At 35.6% G+C, this 21086-nt stretch overlaps 1 protein-coding gene and 1 pseudogene across 7 annotated transcripts in view; one reads left to right on the top strand and one right to left on the bottom strand.

Moving 5' to 3' along the window:
• The window catches only part of GPHN (gephyrin), a 767219-nt gene that overhangs the window by 660117 nt on the left and 86016 nt on the right, over nucleotides 1-21086 (bottom strand). The gene's annotated exons all lie outside the window — the stretch shown is intronic.
• Nucleotides 13945-14716, top strand: LOC105549630 (annotated as a pseudogene).

Genomic DNA, 21086 nt, shown 5'->3' with positions numbered 1-21086 from the left:
GGGAGGGGGGAGGGATAGCATTAGGAGATATACCTAATGTAAATGACAAGTTAATGGGTGTAGCACATCAACGTGGCACATGTATACATATGTAACAAACCTGCACATTGTGCACAGTGCCCTAGCACTTAAAGTATAATAAATAAATAAATAAATACAAAAGAAAAAGAAAAAGAAAAAAATCCTCTATAATAAATTAGGTATTGCTTGAACATATCTCAAAATAATGAGCTACTTATGACAAACCCACAGCCAATATCATACTAAATGGGCAAAAGCTGGAAGCAGAAAACCAGTACAAGACAAGGATGCCCTCTCTCACCAATCCTATAAAACATAGTATTGGAAGTTCTGACCAGGACAATCAGACAAGAGAAAGAAATAAAAGGTATTCAAAAAAGAAAAGAGGAAGTCAAACTGTCTCTGTTTGAAGATGGCATTATATTATATTTAGAAAACTCCATCATCTCAGTGCAAAAACTCCATAAACTGATAAGCCACTTCAGCAGTCTCAGGATACAAAATCAATGTGCAAAAACCACAAGCATTCCTCTACACCAACAATATACAACCAGAGAGCCAAATCAAGAAAGAACTCCCATTCACAGTTGCTACAAAGAGAATAAAATACCTAGGAATACAGGTAACAAGGGATGTGAAGGACCTCTTCAAGCAGAACTACAAACCACTGCTCAAGGAAATAAGAGAGGACACAAGCAAATGGAAAAACATTCCATCCTCATGGACAGTAAGAATCAATATTGTGAAAATGGCCATACTGCCCAAAGTAATTTATAGATGCAATGTTATTCCCATCAAACTATCATTGACATTCTTCATAGAATTAGAAAATCTTTAAATTTCATATGGAATCAAAGAAGAATCCATATAGCCAAGACAATCATGAGCAAAAAGAACAAAGTTGGAGGCATCATACTACTGGACTTCAAGCTATACTACGAGGCTACAATAATCAAAACAGCATGGTACTGGTACCAAAACAGGCATATATGGAACAGAACAGAGATCTCAGAAATAACACCACACATCTACAACCATCTGATCTTCAACAAACCTGACAAAAACAAGAAATGGGGAAAGGATTCCCTATTCAATAAATGGTCCTGGGAAAACTGGCTAGCCATATGCAGAAAACTGAAACTGGATCCTTCCTTACACCTTATACAAAAATTAACTCAAGATGGATTAAAGACTTAAATGTAAAACCCAATACCATAAAAAAACTTAGAAGAAAACCTAGGCAATATCATTCAGGACACAGGCATGGGCAAAGACTTCATGATGAAAATGCCAAAAAGCAATTGCAACAAAAACCAAAATTGACAAAATGGGATCTAATTAAACTAAAGAGCTTCTGCACAGCAAAAGAAACTATCATCAGAATGAATAGGCAACCTACAGAGAGGGAGAAAATTTTTGCAATCTACACATCGTGCAAAGGTCTAATATCCAGAATCTACAAGGAACTTACACAAATTCACATGAAAAAAATAACTCCATCAAAAAGTAGGCAAAAGATTTGAATGGACACTTCTCAAAAGAAGACATTCACATGGCCAACAAACATACAAAAAAAAAAAAAAAAAGCTCAACATCACTGACCATCAGAGAAATGCAAATCAAAACCACAACGAGATACCATCTCATGCCAGTCAGAATGGCAATTATTAAAAAGTCAAGAAACAATAGATACCGGCGAGGCTGTGGGGAAACAGGAATGCTTTTACACTGTTGGTGGGAATGTAAATTAGTTCAACAACTGTGGAAGGCAGTAAGGCCATTTTTCAAGGATCTAGAACCAGAAATACCATTTGACCCAGCAATCCCATCACTGAGTATATACCCAAAGGATTATAAATCATTCTGCTATAAAGACACATCCACATGTATGTTCACTGCAGCACTATCTACAATAGCAAAAACATGGAACCAACCCAAATGCCAATGACAGACTGGATAAAGAAAATGTGGTACATATACACCATGGAACGCTACGCAGCCATAAAAAAGAATGAGATTATGTCCTTTGCAGGGACATGAATGAAGCTGGAAGCCACAATCATCAGCAAACTAACACAGGAACAGAAACCAAACACTGCACGTTCTCACTCATAAGTGGGAGACACAGATCCAGAGAAGAGAACAACAAACACCAGGGCCTGTTGGGTGATGCGGGTTTAGGGGAAGGAACTTAGAGGATGGGTCAATAGGTGCAGCAAACCACCATGGCACATGTACACCTATATAACAAATCTGCAGGTTCTGCATATGTATCCCATTTTTTTTACAAGAAATAAAGAAAAAAGTCATAAAAAAAGAATATATAAAACATCTTGACGCTTAATCATGAAATATTAAAAACTTTCCCTTTTAAATTGAAAATGAGACAAAAATATGCACTATTATCATTTCTATTCAAACTTGAACTGGTGGTGCTTGACACCACAACAGGCAAAAAATAAAATAAAAGCTAAAGTTTTGGAATGAAAGAATTTACTACTAATATCAAATAACATCATTTTGCATGTAAAAAAGCAGAAAGTATATAAATTATTACAATAAGTGAATAAGTTTTAAATTAATTCAGTATCATTTGTCTTAATAGAGGATGTTGAGCATTAATTTAATGACATGTGGTAGGTTTTAAAGTGGGATTTAGGCGGCAATACTATATTGTGCAGTAGTTAAGAGCACTGGCTTTGGAGTAAATTAGACCTGAATTTGAAATCTTGTTCTGGTATCTCTTACTCATTTGATCTGGGACAAGCTATCTAACCTCAAAAAGGCTTGATTGCCAAACTATTAATAATAATTGTTTGTTGAGAGACCCAAATTAATATAGTTATAAAAAGTTTCACTGTTATGTTATTTTCATTGTCTGTGGCCTCAAAATTTGTAAGTGGGAGAGTTGAGCTTTGACCACAGGCATTCTAGCTCCAAAGTTTGCGCACGTAATAAAGGCATAGTGTCTCTCCAAAATATTAGTTTGGCAAATACAAATACAAATTATATACTGCCATCAAAAAATTTCCAGCTGGGAAAGATAAAGAGATAAACACATAACTACAGCAAGGAAAAATCAAATGAGTGCTACAATGAGTAAAATGAAAGACTGATAATATCAAACGTTGATGATTATATGAAACAACTAGAACTCTTATGCATTGATAGTAAGAATTTAAAATGGTGCAACTACAATTGGAAAAAGACTTGGCAGTATCTTATAAAGTATGGATGCTATTTAACCCATCAATTACACTAATATTTATCCAAGAAAAATAAGAACATATACAATCTTCATTATTCAGATTCCACATTTGTGAATTCACCTTCTAACTAAAATTTGTTGGTAACCCCAAAATCAATACTTGAAGCTCTTTCACAATAATTTGTAGATGTGTACAGAGCAGCAAAAATTGGACTCAGCAGACAAATACATTCTCAGCTGATGTGGAACATATCAATACTCTCTCTTGTTTTGGCAATCATACTGTAAACAAGCATCCTTTTCATGGTCTATTTTATGCTATGTTTTTCAAGTGGTGAAGCTTTTTGTTGGCAATTTTGCTGTGTAGAATGGTGTCATGAAGAGTACTGAAGTGCTGTGTAGTATTCCTGGAGAGTGCAAGAAGGCTGTGGAGGGCCTTAAGGAGAAAATATATTTTAGATAAAGTTTATTCAGACATCAGTTCTAGTGCGGTTGGCTGTGAATTCAATGTTAATGAAGCAACAATATACAGTAAATAAGGTGGCTTTAAACACAAACACGCATAAAACAAAATTATATGTAAAATGTTGTGACCAAAGGATCACAAGAACCTAACCCTGTATTTCCCCTAGAAGCAATGGTTTAGTATTCAATAATTCAGTGTCCATGGTGACTTTACAGAACATAACTAGAGTAAATAATGAGAATCAGTAATATCCACAAAAAGGCTTACATGTACATATTCACAGTAGCTCTACTCACAATAGCCAAAAACTTAAAATAATCAAAAAATCCATAAACCTAATGGATACATAAATTATAAAACAGCCACAGAATGGAACAGTACTAAGCAATAAAATGGAATGGACTATATTGTTCCAAGCGATAATAAGAGATAAATCTCAGAAACATGTTAAGCAAAAGAAGACTTACACAAAGAGTGTAATTCCATTTACATGGAAAGAACAAGAAAGGTAAAACAAATAAAAGGCGAAGAAAAGCTAAAGCAGTCTTCATGAGGGTGGGAACACTGATTGAAAGAGGCAATAGAAAGTTTATGGAGAGACAGAAACATTCTATCTATACTTTGAAAGGGGATTGGGTTTCGTGTGCATACTTAATTGTCAAAATTGTCCAGCTCAGATTTGTGAATTTGAATTATGTAAATTTTATCTTAAAGAATTACCAAAAACTGAGTGGATGGTGAAAAGCGGAGGAAGAAAACTAAACGAGAATGTCATAAGGATAACTTGTATCTGAGTGATGGGTACACAGTGATACATCATACTGTAAACTTCATTGTGTTTATTTTGTATAGTCCCTAAATTTTCCAAAACAAAAAATTAAATAAGAGGAGTAGCAAGTATGAAGAGCAACCATGTGGGAGGGAAGGAGAGATGAGTTTTATGAAAGAAAAATAATTGGAGAGGAGAAAGTTTGAGGGCAATAAATAAATAAATAAATACAAAAAAATTTTTAAAAAGTTAGAAGAAAACATTTTTAAAAGTTAAAAAAAAATAAAAGCAAAGAAAAACAAGTGATAACTTGGTTTGAAGGCCTTCATGGAAAAGTCATTACAGTTGGGCTTATTTGGTAGAGTCTGGGCATGCAAAACTGAAGAAAGGCTGTTTCAGAGAAATAAAACAATGTAAAGAAAATGATAAATACACATATTGGTGTTGCGCTATTTAGAGAACAGTTAAAGTATTAGGTGAAGAAAAAAGAACGATGGAATATAAAACTAAAAAAGTAGATGGGAGATGAGATCACACAAAAAGAATAGAAATGTTAGGCCACAGAAAACATATTAGTCAATGGGGAATTATTCTACATATTCAAGTTTGGAATGACAGGATAAGAGCTAAACTTTAGAAACTTTCATCTAGCAGTGAAGAATATATGGAAGCAATACAAGTCTCTCTAACTGATAATGATGCCCTAACAGGGCAATGATAGGGAGAATGGAGAGCCAAGGACACAGGCAATACAGCTGGTATTTGATAGTTAAGATTTTAAAAGAGCAAATATCAAGTTACATAGCTTTGAAAAGGTTTAAAACACAGAGATTCTTCTCCGTAGCACAAAATAATGCTGAGAAAACTAACCTACTGAAAACAGCGTATCATGAGGTCTGATGTCAATTTCCTCAAGATTTATGACGGGAAGTGTTGATTTACAACTAGAAGTGTCAATCCAATTAACGTTGAAATTTCAGTTTGGGGTGGTGTTTTAAAAATAACCTTGTTATGGAACTACTGTAAAAGTAAAAGCACGGATTCCAGATTTACCACAAAGCACTCCAAACAGCAATGAGTGTATTTTCTATGCTTTTTTGTCTCTACAGAAATGCTGTTAAAACAAAATGGACCTATATCAGTGTTAAGGGTATCTTATCTAATAAATTTATTTGTTCCAGCCCCTACCACCATTACCAATGGCCTTGGCCATGAAAATAATGCTTTGTATGTATTCAACGGAATTAACCTTAGTGAACATAAGTCATAACTGCCCTCATGTAACTTCTAACAAACAAAAAGAGGGAAACATGTAACTAAATTACTAGTAAAAAATCCCCTGCATATTCTTGAAGTATATTAGTTTCTTATTTGAAAAATTTCTATGCAAGGTTAAATTCACAATTATTAAAGCCGCTTTTATTATGTGAAGGGCTTCATAACTGATCAAGATTTTTTGCTTGACCAAATGTTAACAAGGTTCCTAAGACTTCTCCTAGGTCCATCTGTGCACTTTCTTGTAAAATTCAGTTTTAGCAAAAAACTCTGCTAAGTCACTATAGCAAAAACATTGATAACTGATCATCCTGGATATCTAATTGCATTCTTCATTCTCCACCATCCCCAGGAGATGTCTAATTATCTTGGCCTGTCTTCAGAAAAAAATCCTTCTAGGTGAGTTTAGCCAGAATCACCTTTTAACGCTGATATTTCCTTTTAGTAATTTTCTATCCACTAACTCTCCATTCCTCCTCATTGGCTACAAATTCCCACTTGCCCATGTTGTATTGAGAGTCTCTCTCCCTCACTGTAAAACCCCATGTCAGTGGTCCTCACATCTATCGCAATGACCCTAAATGAAGTCTTCCTTAATGTACTTTAACAACTATCATTGAATAAATTTTTCCTTAACATTAGGACAATTGTTGTCTATTTCAATAGCAATAACAAAACTACTGGCTTGAAGAAGGATTTGAGAGGGCAAAGAGGACAAGATGGCTGACTAGACACAGCCAGGAAGTGCCTATGCCACCAAGAGAGACCAAAATATCAAGTAAACAAACAAACTTTGAACAAATCTTCAGAGAGGAAACACCAAGAGTTGAAAGGCAACACAGACATCGAGACTGAAGAGAGGAAACTAGGAACCCTGTGTGGGGTTCCCGAATGTGAGGACTAGTTCTCGTCACTGAATGGCTCCTAGGGAAGACAGCAGTGCTCTAAACTTGCTGAAATAAGAGCGACATGTCAGAGCCAAAGCCTATCTATCAGCCATTATACTTAAGCACCATCTATTGGTTGGCAGACCAAATTACAACACCAAAAATATTCTGCCAATATACATCACCTGTGAAACCCAGGGCAAGAATCCACTCACAAATAAAAATCCTGTACAGAGCCTTGGCCCTCTGAAAACACTTAGAAAAGAAGCCAATTGAGTATACTCAACTTAAACCACAGTTAAAGGAACACCAGCCCACTCAGATGAAAAAGAATCAGCAAAAGAACTCTGACAATTCAAAAAGTCATTGTCCTCTTATTTCCAAAAGAGTGCACAAGATCCCCAGCAATAGATCTGAACCAGATTGAAATGACTGAAATGACAGACAATTCAGAATCTAGATAACAAGGAAGTTCAATGGCTTTAGGAGAAAGGTGAAACCCAATTCAAGGAATCAAAGGAATCTAGTAAAACTATGCAAGAGCTGAAAGACAAAATAGCCATTTTCAAAAAGAACCGAACTGAACTTCTAAAATTGAAAAATTCACTACAAGAACTTCATAATTTACAACAGAAGATTAAGCTGAGAAAAGAAGCTCAGAGCTTGAAGACCAGTTTAGTGTTTTCAATTCAACTTAGATAAAAATAAGGAAAGAAGAATATTTAAAAAATGAAAAAAAACTTCTCAAAAATATGGGATTACACAGACACCAAACCTAGGACTCATTGGCATTCCTGAGGCATTCCTGAGAGAGAAAACAACTTTGGAAACATATTTGAAGATACAGTTCATGAAAAATACCCCAATCTCACTAGAGATATCAACATGCAAATTCAAGAAATACAGAAAACTCTTGTGAGATACCATACAAGATGACCATCCCCAAGACACACAGACATCAGATTCACCAAGGCCAATGTTAAAGAAAAAATCTTAAAGGCAGCTAGAGAGATGAGTCAGGTCACTTACAAAGGAAACCCCATCAGGATAGTAGCAGGCTACTCAGCAGAAACTTACAAGCCAGAAGAGATTGGAAACCAATTTTCAGCAGCCTTAAAAAGAATAAATTCCAATGAAGAATTTCATATCCCAGCAAACTAAGCTTCAAATGCTAAGAAATTGTAACCACTAGACCAGTCTTACAAAAAGTCCATAAGGGAGTGCTAAACATGAAAGCTAAAGAACAGTATCTGATACCACAAAAACACAATTAAGCATATAGCCTACAGACACTATAAAGAAGCTACACAAACAACTCTACAAAACAATCAGCTAAAAACACAATTTCAGGATCAAAACTTTACATATCAATGCCAACCCAGAATGTGAATGGAAGAAAGACCCATTTAAAAGGCATAGGATGGCAAACTGAATAAAAAGACAAGATCCAACTGTCTGCTGTCTTCAAGAAGATGCATCTCACACGTAACAACACCCACAGCCTCAAATTAAAGGGAAAAAGAACTGCCATACAAATGGAAAACAATAAAGAGCAGGAGTTTTAATTCTAATATCAGATAAACCAGACTTTAAACTGAAAACAATTAAGAAGGGCAAACAAGGGTATTACTTAGTGGCAAAGGGTTCAATTCAACAAGAAGACTTAACTACTTTAAGTCTATACACACCCAACATTGGAGCACCAGACTCATAAAACAAGTTCTTCTTGACCTAGACAAAGACCTCAACAGCCACATAATAATACTGGGAGATGTCAACTCCCCAGTGACAGGACTAGGCAGATCACTGAGGGAGAAAACTACAAAGAAATTCCAGACTTAATCTCGACAGTCGACCAATGGGACCTAATAGACATCTACAGAATACTCCACCCAAAATCACAGAATATACATTTTTCTCATCTGCACAAGAAACATATTCTAAGATCAAACAAATGTTTTGGTCATAAAGCAAGTCTCAATAAATTCAAAAAAATCAAAATTATATTGAGCACATTCTCACATCACAGTGCAATAAAAACAAAAACCAACACCAAGAAGATCTCTCAAAACTACACAAATACATGAAAATGAAGGAACTTGCTCCTGAATAAGTTTTGTGGAAACAATGAAATGAAGGCAGAAACCAAAAAATTATTCGAAATTTGCAAAAATAGAACCGCATATTAACAAAATCTTCGGGATGGAACTAAAGCATGTTAAGAGGAAAGTTTACAGTGGCAAATGCATTCATAAAAAAATTAGAAAGATCTCAAATTAACAATCTAACTTTGTACCTAGAGGAACTAGGAAAAAAAAAAAGCTAACAAAAGAAAAGAAATAACTAAGATCAGAACTGAATTAAATTAAGACTCAAAAATCCATACAAAAGATCAATGGAAAGAAGAATAGGTTTATCAGAAGAATAAAAAAGATTGACAGGCTTTTCATTAGATTAACAAAGGAGAAAAAGGGAAGATCCAAATAAGCACAAACAGAAATGACGAAGATGACATTACAACTGATCCTACAGAAATACAAAAGATCCTCAGAGACTATCATGAACATCTCTATGAACACAAATTAGAAATCTAAAGGAAATAAATTCTCCAAAGACTGAACCAGGAAGAAAGTGAAAACCTGAACAGACCAATAACAACTTCCAAATTTGAGTCAGTAATTAAAAACCTACCAAAAACAACAAAAAAAGCCATGGACTAGAAGGATTCACAGCTGAATTCTACCACACATACGAATAAGAACTGGCACCAATCCTACCGAAAATATTCCCCCAAAAAATTGAGGAGGAGGGACTCCCCCTGCTCCCTAACTCATTCTACAAGACCAGAATTATCCTGACACAAAATCTGGCAAAGACACAACAAAAAAGAAAACTTCAGGCCAATATCCCAAATGAACACAAACATAAAACCCGAAAAAAAAAAAAAATAGCGAAATGAATCCAGCAGCACATTAAAAGGTTAATTCACCATGATCGAGTAGGCTTTATTCCTGGATGCAGGGTTGGTTCAACATATGCACATCAATAAATGTGATTCACCACATACACAGAATCAAAAGCAAAAAGCATATGATCATCTCAATAGACACAGAAAAAGCTTTCTACAAAATCCAACATCTATTTATGATAAAAACCCTCAATAACAAGGCTTCGAAGGAACATACCTCACAATAATAAGAGCTATCGATGACAAACCCACAGCCAACATCATACTGAATGGGTAAAAGCTGGAGTCATTATCCTTGAGAACTAGAATGAGACAAGGCTGCCCACTCTCAACACTCCTATTCAACATAGTACTGAAAGTGCTAGTTAGAATAATCAGACAAAAGAAAGAAATAAAATGCATTCAAATAGGAAAGGAAGTCAGTCATATTATCTCTCTTCACTGATGATATGATTCCATACCTAGAAAACACCAAAGATGCTGCCAAAAGGCTCCTGGAACTGATAAATAACTTAAGTTTCAGGATACAAAATCAATGTACAAAAATCAATAGCACTTCTATACACCAAAAACATTCTACCTGAGAGCCAAATCAAGAACACACACCAATTTCCAACAGCAAAAACCTATGCATACATCTAACCAAAGAGGTGAAAGATCTCTACAAGAACTACAAAACACTGCTGAAATAAATGAAAGACAAGACAAATAAACAAAAATATATTCCATGCCCATGAATTGGAAGAATCAATATTGTTAAAATGGCTATACTGGCCAAAGCAATTTATAAATTCAATGCTATTTCTGTCAAACTACCAACATCATTTTTTGCAAAATTAGAAAAACCTATCCTAATATTCACATGGAACAAAGGCAGAACCCAAATCACCAAAGCAATACTAAGCAAAAAGAACATTACCTGATTTCAAACTATACTATAAGGCTATAGTAACCAAAATAGCATGAGACTGGTACAAAAACAGACACATAGACCAATGAAACAGAATAAAGAACCCAGAAATAAAGCCGTACACCCAGAACCATCTGATTTTCAACAAAGTCAACAAAAGGAAGCAGTGAGGAAAGGACTCCCTGTTCAAAAGAAGAATGAAGCTAGTCTCTACCTTTCACCATATACAAAAATTAACTCAAGATGGATTAAAGATGTAAATATAAGACCTCAAACTACAAAAATCCTACAAGAAAACCTAGGAAATGCACTTCTTGACATCAGGTTTGGCAAAGAATTTATGACTAAGTCCCCAAAAGCAATTACAACAAAAATGAAAATTGACAAATGGGACCTAATTAAACTAAAGAGCTCTGCACAGCAAAATAAATTATCAACAGTAAACAGCCTAGAGAATGGGAGAAAATATTCACAAACTATGCATCCAACAAAGGTCTAATATCCAGAATCTGTAAGAAATTTAAACAAATCAAAAAATTTTTTAACCAAATTTTTTTTGGTTAAAAAAAACTCGTTTAAAAAATGGGGCCGGGAGCGGTGGCTCACACCTGTAATCCTAGCACTTTGGGAGGCCGAGGCAGGCGCACCACGAGGTCAGGAGATCGAGACCATCCTGGCTAACACGGTGAAACCCTGTCTCTACTAAAAATACAAAAACTTAGCTGGGTGTGGTGGCGGGTGCTGTAGTCTGAGCTACTCGGGAGGCTAAAGCAGAATGGCGTGAACCCGGGAGGCGGAGCTTGCAGTGAGCAGAGATCGTGCCACTGCACTCCAGCCTGGGCGATAGAGACTCCGTCTCAAAAAAAAAAAAAATCGGCAAAGGATATAAATAGACACTTATCAAAAGAAGGCATTACAAGTGGCCAAGCAACAAATGAAAAAATGTTCATCATCACTAATCATCAGAGAAACACAAATCAAAACTACAATATATCATCTTACACCAGTCAGAATGGTGATTATTAAAAAGTCAAAAAATAATAAATGCTGACAAGTCTGGGGAGAAAAGAGAACACATACACACTCTTGGTGGGAATGCAAGTTAGTTCAGCCACTGTGGAAAGCAGTTGAGAGATTTCTCAAAAACTTATAACAGGACTACTGTTTGACCCAGCCATCCCATTACTGGGTATATACCCAAAGGCAAATAAATAATCCTACAAAAAAGACATATGCACTCATATGTTCACTGCATCACTATTCACAATTGCAAAGATATAGAATCAACCTAAGTGCCCATCAATGGGAGAGTCGATAAAGCAAATGTGGCACATATACACCATGGAATATTACGCAGCCATAAAAAGACTGAAATGTGTCCTTTGCAGCAACATGGATGTAGCTGGAGGCCATTATCCTAATTAACACAGGAACAGAAAACCAAATATCATATGTTCTCACTTATAAGCGTGACCTAAATAATGGAATACATATGGACAGAAAGATGAGAACAATAGACACTTAGAGATGTCTAAAGAAGGGAGAGGGGAGGGGAGGGAAGGGAAAATGGGCTGAAGACCTACCTATCAGGTATTACGCTCAGTACCTGTGTGACAGGATCATCTATATTCCAAACCTCAGCATCATGCAATATACTCATGTAACAAATTTGCTCAGGTACCCCCGAATCTAAAATAAGAAATTATTTTTAAAATATATATATAGGCTTAAAACTAAAGAATAAATCATTTTAAATCAGAGATATGCATGTCTGAGTATATATACAGTTACATATTGGAATACTTTTCTAACGAAAAGAGTAAAATCTGTTTTTCCAAAATATCTTTTTAAAAAGAGGAATTTACAAGTTTATATTTTAATTATACTCAAATTATAGCCAGAAAAAAATTTCAGTCAGTGGATAGTGTTCCATAACCTAGTGTCTGCAAAGCAACTATTTTAATATTTCTAGTATTAAAATTTTAATATTCAGTTAGGTTTGTGGATATCTATTCATACCTGAATGCATACACATACATATGCATACAAATATCTGTATACATATTCCATATAGTATATTTTTCAATTTTTGTTAAGAGAATAACTTTGAAAAATAATCTTCAATCAGAGTAGAATAAAAAAACAAAAGCACTAAATGGCATATACATTCCTGCTGTAGATGTTTACAAATGCAGGTGCCAGTACCAGAGTTCCTACAAACCAATCATGATACTCCACCTATATTACTGCCTATACTTTGTAGCCCTACAAAGGACTCTATGACACATGAGGACTCTATGAGTCAGAATTCCTCATATATAAAAAAGGATAAAATGCTACCTATAGTTCATGCAATGTTATGAGAATTAAATGAGCTAATCCAATTAAAGTGCTTACTCTGATAGGTTAATATTAAAAACAAGTGCTCATTCCCCAAGACCTAAATTAAGAGACATATTTTGTCATAGTGGACAATGTACATAAAGAAGTGCACATAAAGGACAGTGAAATATGTCTCAGATAATATTAACGATAATCATAAGATGTATAATCAAACTGTTAGATGTGAAGAAATATCAGTTTCTATCTTTATAATTTTTAGATTTGAGGAAATATGATTCCTTCATTACAACTACAACTGACCTATATCAAAATAGAATAAAAATTAAAACATTTTGTTTGTTACAAAAATGACCTAATTTATCAAGTATTTATTTACCAAGATAAATATTTAAACATATCATTTGATAATATCTAAGACAAAACAGAAATATAGTTGCAAGGTACAATCAATATAAGATTTAAAATTCCATTCCCTTCATCATACAAAAATAGGAATTGTGTATAAAAAGCTACATAAAAATACTTAGCATAGCACTGTTCATAATCGAAAATTGGATATATCTATATATCTAATGTCCCACTGCTGAAGATCACTTATGATACAGGCATTGAGTGGAAAATTATATAACCATTTTAAATGACTTTGAACTAAATTTTTGGTGGCAAAGGAAAATGTTCATAAAGTTGAAAAAAGCAAGGAACAAAAGTGTTCCTATAGTATGATTCAAAGTTTATAAAACAGTGTAAATGTGTGTGCATACACACACAAAATAAAAACCCTGAAAATGTATATATCAAAATATTACTATTTCTGGATAGAGGGATTACAGGGATTTTAAAACTTTCTTCTTGTGTGTATTTCCCATATTCTTTTTTGGTAATCTAAAAGTTAAAAGATTTCAAATTCCTGTTTTAGTTTTTACCCATATATAAATTTTGTAGCAGGAGGATTTCATAGACACTAAGACTCCAGATATGATCCCATGTTTAAGAATACAATCTTTTCGACGCTGGCATCCCCGGAGCCTGCGGCGGGTGGCTGTGACAACCCCAGCGCTGACGGCGGCTGGGGCATCACCGCGGGCCTCGACCCCGAAATGGCGCTGCTGGCTGAACACCTGCTGAAGCCGCTGCCCGCGGACAATCAGATCGAGACTAGGCACTTCCTCGAGGCGGTGTCCCACCTGCCGCCCTTCTTCGATTACCTTGGGTCCCCAGTGTTTACTCCCATCAAGGCAAACATAAGCGGCAACATCACGAAAATCAAAGCCGTGTACGACACCAACCCAGCCAAGTTCTGGACCCTGCAGAACATCCTGGAGGTGGAGAAAGAAATGTATGGAGCAGAGTGGCCCAAAGTAGAGGCCACACTGGCACTGATGTGGCTGAAAAGAGGCCTCCACTTCATCCAGGTCTTCCTCCAGAGCACCTGTGACGGGGAGCGGGACGAGAACCACCCCAATCTCATCCGCGTCAACGCCACCAAGGCCTACGAGATGGCCCTCAAGAAGTACCATGGCTGGATCATGCAGATCTTCCAGGCAGCACTGTACGCAGCCCCCTATAAGTCCGACATCCTGAAAGCGCTCTCCAAGGGGCAGAATGTGACAGAGGAGGAGTGCCTGGAGAAGATCTGCCTCTTCCTAGTCAACTACACGGCCACCAGCGATGTCATCTATGAGATGTACACCCAGATGATGGCCGAGCTTAACTACAAGGTGTAGGCGTTCTCACCGCTGGACACGCCCCCGACTCGTGGCCACACGGAGAAACAGGCAAACCAGAATCACTGTGAATCAAGTCTGTGAGCTGCCCCTGGCTTGCGTCCCCGAGTCCTGCCAGAGTCTGCAGGGGACAGCCCTTGTTTTTTAAGTCTTTTTTTTTTTTTTTTTTGCCTTTTTTAAAGGACCAATAAATAATGATCTTACTTTCAAATCTTGGAATTTCACGACAGCACAGACTGACTTTATAGCCTCATTTCAGCGTGGCAAAAATCGATTAACACTTCTAATGAGTCAAGTCCCAGGGATTTTTGGTTTTGTTTTGTCGCCAAGGAGGAACACAGCTCTGGGGAAATGGTGTCGTCCACCTCATTTTAAAAATAAGCACATGATGGCCGGACACTGTGGCTCACGCCTGTAATCCCAGCACTTTGGTGGAAGCCCAGGTGGGCAGATCACCTGAGGTCAGGAGTTTGAGACCAACCTGGCCAACATGGTGAAACCCCAACTCTACTAAAAATATAAAAAATTAGTCAGGCGTGGTGGTGCACGCCTGTAGTTCCAGCTACTCAGGAGGCTGAGGCAGGAGAATCGCTTGAACCTGGGAGGTGGAGGTTGCAGTGAGCTGAAATCGCACCACTGCACTCCAGCCTGGGCAACAAGAGAGACTCGTCTCAAAAAAAAAAGGGGGGAGAGGTGGGTGGACCAATTGAGGTCAGAGTTTGAGACCAGTCTGACCAACACGGTGAAGTCGCTACTAAAAATATAAAATTAGCCAGGCACAGTAGCATAAGCCTGTAATCCCATCTTCTTGGGAGGCTAAGGCAGGAGAATCGCTAGAACCCTTAGGTGGAGGTTACAGTAGCCAAGATCGCACCACTGCATTCCAGTCTGGGCAACAAGAGCGAAACTCCATCTCAAAAAAAACAAAAAAAAACAAAAAAAAAAGGCATGTGACCTTATGAGGCTCTCGCTGTATTGCTATTTTGGTTATTTTAAGGGCTACAAAGAGTTTGATTTGAAATTATGCAGGGCCTCTATGTGGGATTTTTTTTTTTTTTTTTTTTTTTAAGCAAACTGGTGTATATTCTCATGTGGTCTGCATAGTCCAGTCTCACAGCACTATTGTAAACCCTGCTCTTTCTATCTAGCTAGACAGGTTTTTTTGTTTGTTTTCTTTTTTGTGTTGTTGTTGTTGTTGTTGTTGTTTTACAGCTGAAACCAACCAGCAAGCCCTTGATGACCAAGAGGCGTTTCTTTCAAAGCTATAGGGCACAAACAATTGACCATAGATGACTCTGTCTGCATTCTTCTGCAGAATTATTTCCTTCAGGGACAGATTTTTCAACCTAAGAAACTACCTACTGTTTGTATTCTCTTGACGGGGAGAGATGAACCCTTCAGCCGCTAAGATTCAAGAAAACGCCTCACTGCCTTAACCTTAACTGTTCTTCCTGGAGCCAAAAAAAGCTGTATTTTTTTAAAGTGCTGGGGCAAACAAAGCAACCCCAAAAGAACTGATGCGTGTTTTAAAAGAAAAAACCCAATAAGGAACAACTGGTGATTTTTATGCATAAACTAAATAACACTTAATAAATAAATCTCTATTTTGGAATTTAAAAAAAAATACAATTTTTTCAATTTTTTTTTAAAATACATTCTCAATGACACCTATTTTAGCCTTGTAAGCTTGATAACAGAGAGAACTAAAATTGAACAGTGGATCAAAAAACAATTTCTTCTTGGGAGAGGAGGGGAACTAGACCAAGAGCAAATATTGATAATATTGAAATATATGAATTAATCTATAACTCTTATTTCAAAATGTTCAATAACTCTTGGCACAGAGATGACTTTTTATTGGCTTTTTATTGAACGCTATGTGTTTCTTAACACTGTCATCTTCCACCCCCCTCCTTAATATATATGAATCCAAGAAGCTTGCAAGTCATGTTAAAATATTCTTTCTTTAGTTTGGCAGAAATTTGTACTTTTGACCTTGAATTTTCCCTACTACCTAATCAAAGAGTTTTATCATAAATAAACATTTACTACTGCAGGCATTAAAATGGAATAGGACTTAATAACTAGTAAAATTCCTTCCTAACTTCAGGTTTTCTGAAGATCCAAGTAACTGATGAAAAATTGAATCCTTTAACATGAAAAAACAAAAGTCACATTCACATTTCAAGTTATATGTGTCAAAGCACTGGTGCTGAAACAGAATAGGTTATCTTCTAATTTCACATCACTGAGTTATTCACTGCAGTAATGAGGAAACATATTATTGAGAAAGTTATACTGGAAAATTACCTAACATGCTCTGACAAGAAAAAAAAAAACTAACAATAAAAAGAAAAGCAGCCAAATGAGATGAAAAAATTATGAATTAGTATGGTGGTTTTTTATTACAAAGCTAAATATAGGGACAGATTTTTTCCACTTTGATCACTCTCACACTGTTGCACTGAAAATAAAGAAAACAATAATACATAGAATGCAAGAACACTGATCAACACAATCTACAATATTTACACAGAGATTATTAGTCACAAAGGGTTTTAGAGTATTCATTTAGTTAAGCAATAACATTTCCTGAGGGCTTTCTATGTGATAGGAACTTTGCTGGTTATCAGAAATGCAAAAAATGAAAAGCCACAATTCTTGCCCTCAACAAGATCATACACAGGGAGGTTTACACATCTACCACCTGTGATAAATCAGCTCAATTACATGGGCACCAAATGTGAAATGATAATCACTATGTTGCCTAGTAAAGTTAGATTATTTGGTTTAAAAATTCCCTCTTAATTTTTTGGTTTTACAATGCAGTTAAGATGTGTGATTAATGAGATGCATTGAAAAACAAGATGAGTATATTACAAAAGTATTGTATATGGGGAAAATCTTTGTATTTCAGCAATTTTTAATATTTACTTGAATTTTTCACTCTCCCACAAAACACCCACTACTTGGAGTCCTATTGCACAAATGTCAATCTATTGTTGGTTTTTCTTATTCCATAATAAGAAATTCATACATTTACATTAAAACACTACCTTGTTCATCTTTAAGACTTCCAATTAATGGTGCTATGCTTTAGTTCCCAGTATTACAAAGGCAGAATAGATTTTTAAATAGTACTGGAAAAAACGGTCATATGAATGAGTGAGTATATGAATCCTGAAAACTGAAAACTAAAGAGGTTGCCCCTTCACCACCACTTTCCTATTCCAAAAAGACTAGAATCATTGAAGGTATTTGATGTAAAAAATGAGTACCTTCTGAAATAGTTCATCTCCTACATCCTCATAAGCCAACTTGACATCTTACTGATTCTAAAAGCCTCCATTTAGAAATCATCACCTAACGTCCTTCCGTGGTCTCCAAAATAATCTTCCCTCTGAATATCCATTACATCTGGGTGGCACTACCCTTATGCTACTTATCTCAAACTACCTTAAATTTAGTTATTTGAGCAAAACACCTTTAACCCTTTTAGATGGAAATAGCTCCTAAGGGCAAACGACATGTCTTGGTATCAGTTACACTACTTTAGTGTTGTCCTCAAACACTCATTGACTGTGTAACACTGTGCAAGGAACTTAACCTCTTTATTGTATAGTATGTGTTATAATACCTACCTCATAGCATTGCTGTGACCAATAAATGAACACATATTAAATACACAGAAATACAATCAATCCTCATCCACAGATTCCACACTTGTGAATTTGCCTACTCAATAAAATTTATGTGTAATCCAACATCAATATTCACAGCACTCTGGCAATAATTTGTGGAAATGTGCAGAGGGGGAGAATTTTGAGTCACCTGATTTGTATCCTGTCAGCTGAAACTGAACAAAGTAATGCTCTGCTTTGTTTCTGCTCCCATACTATAAAGGAGTATTCTTTTCACAGTCTATTAAGTGCAACAATGTTCTCATTTTTGTGCTTTTTGTTGATGATTTGGCTATTTAGAATGCCCAAGTGCTGTCTAGTGTTCCTAAGCACAAGATGCCTGTGATAGGCCTTAGGGAGAAAATATGTGTGTTACAAAAGCTTCCTTCAGGCATGAGTCATACTGCTGTGGGACATGAGTTCAATATTAATGAATCAACAATATATATATTAAATAAGGTGTCTTTAAATAGAAACACACATTTTAGTGATGTATTGATACGTGGACAAAAATATTGTGACCAGAGGCTTATAGGAACCTAACATTGTAATTCCAGTAAGAGCTAATTTATTATTCACTGCTACTTCACAGAACAAATCTACTTCAAGTAGTGAGAATCAACTGTACTTAGACTACTGACAAATACATAGTAAGCTAAGGAACTATTAACTACCATCAGAGTTGTATTGTTAATAGCACATGGTAGGTACTTGAACATCTGTTAAAACAGTGCCTGAATAAAATAAAAATAAGGACTAGATTTTAAAAAGGAAGAAAATTTCCAAATTATTTTTATGACAGTCACATAACATTGGCCCCAAACCTTCACAAAACTGCACAGAAAACTGCACAAATAAAACACACTAAAGAATAACAATGTAAAAACTTTAAATGAGATAATATGCAAAAGAATCCAAAACACTAAAAAAAATTTAAAAGAGGGGTACATTCCAGAAGTTCAAAGGTTTTTAAAATTACAAATGCATTAATAAAATTCATTATATTAATGGAAGATTATATGTTTATTTTCATAACTGCTGAAAACTCAAGTGACATAATTCAACATCATTCATAATTACCTAATTACATAATTAAAATAAAAAATTTAAAGTTTACATAGAAATTAAGAGGTGTTTGTTAGCCTGAATACATATAGATATAAAGATATACACATGTGTCTGTACTTGCCCAATTAGCCAGCAACTTACTTAACTGGAAATGTTAGATACTTTCTCATTAAAATAAGGAATAAGACAAGGATGTCCACTATCTCTTCTATTATTTAATATCTTTTGGTGTTATTAAACAACGCAATTAGAGAAGAGAAAACATTAGAGGCCAAAAATGGAAGAAAAAGGAGGAAAGCAATCTTTACTTGCAAACAATATAATTTTTCTATCAGGAAGCCAAAAACAACCAATAAAAACCCTAAAATAATTCACAAAAGAATTATAAGCAATATATAAAATAAATAAGCAGACAAATTAATGTTTTCTCCTCCAACCACCCAAAAAAAACTACTTAGTTAAAGTAATTGAGAAGACTCTATGACTATAATGAAAAGTAAAATAAAATACCTAGGCCTGTATCTAGAAAAAAAAAATGCAAAAAACAAAATGTAAAATTAGAGAACAGAGGTAAAAGGATAATAAAAGAAGAAGATATACAAAAAAGGGTAAGACCAAAGTGGTGAATAAAATCCATCAAAATCTTTATCTTAAATTGGAAAGAGGATAAATTTGGGATTCACGTTTTTATCTCCAAAAATGTGTATTTCCTACTCTTAACCATGGAAAAAGCTTAAAAACAATAAAACAGTAGTAATGAACACTCCTACCAGATTATGCTCCATTAATACTATTTTTTAATAAAAAGTTTCTTTCAAGTATGAAAAAAATGCATAAAATTTGTCTAGGATATATTATTACTGAAAGTAAAAAAATTACCAAGGATACGTTACTACTGAAAGTAAAGAAATTATCAAAGATCCATGACTCAAAAGCCTCTTAGGCACAATGTATAAAAAAATTGTACTAACGGCCTTCCCTCCCAAACTACGGCCTTCCCTCCCAAACTATCCCAGTGTTTAGCTAAAGACTGCATCAACTGCAAGGCTGAATTAAATGGCTACTGAATTTCTTTCCACTTCTTTTTTTTTCTTTTGAGATGGAGTCTTGCTCTGTCGCCCAGGCTGGAGTGCAGTGGCACTGATCTCGGTTCACTGCAACCTCCGCCTCCCGGGTTCAAGCGATTCTGCTGCCTCAGCCTCCTGAGTAGCTGGGATTACATGCATGCACCACCACGCCTGGCTAATTTTTGCATTTTTAGTAGATATGGGGTTTCACAATGTTGTTCAGGGTAGTCTCGAAATCCTGACCTCGTGATCAGCTTCGGCCTCCCAAAGTGCTGGGATTGCAGGTGGGAGCCACTGCGCCCGGCCTCTTTCTACTTCTTTATTTTGCTTTTCCGTTTTTAGGGACAGAAGCGGAGGGGAAAGCAAGTGCATCTTTTGGTTAAGAGCACACATCTGAAGTAAGACCACTGGATTCACCAACTATATAACCATGAGCAAATTAACTAATGCCTTCCTCAGAGTCTCAGTACTTTTTTTTAAATGGACTGATTAAAAGTATAAATATATTTATAATATAATATATATTTTATATATATTAAATATATTTATAATATACAAATACAAAAGATGCTTTGATATCTGTAGAATGGCTAAATCAAGCTATTTAACATATGCATTGCCTCACATACTTATCATTTCTTCTGGTAAGAACACTTAAAATCCACTGTCTTAGCAATTTTCAAATATGCCACATATTGTT

The sequence above is a fragment of the Mandrillus leucophaeus genome, unplaced genomic scaffold (assembly GCF_000951045.1).
Source record: "Mandrillus leucophaeus isolate KB7577 unplaced genomic scaffold, Mleu.le_1.0 Scaffold448, whole genome shotgun sequence".
In the NCBI taxonomy this organism is placed as follows: domain Eukaryota; kingdom Metazoa; phylum Chordata; class Mammalia; order Primates; family Cercopithecidae; genus Mandrillus; species Mandrillus leucophaeus.
The sequence above is the reverse complement of the archived record's forward strand: the minus strand, read 5'-3'. Positions and strand labels throughout refer to the sequence as shown.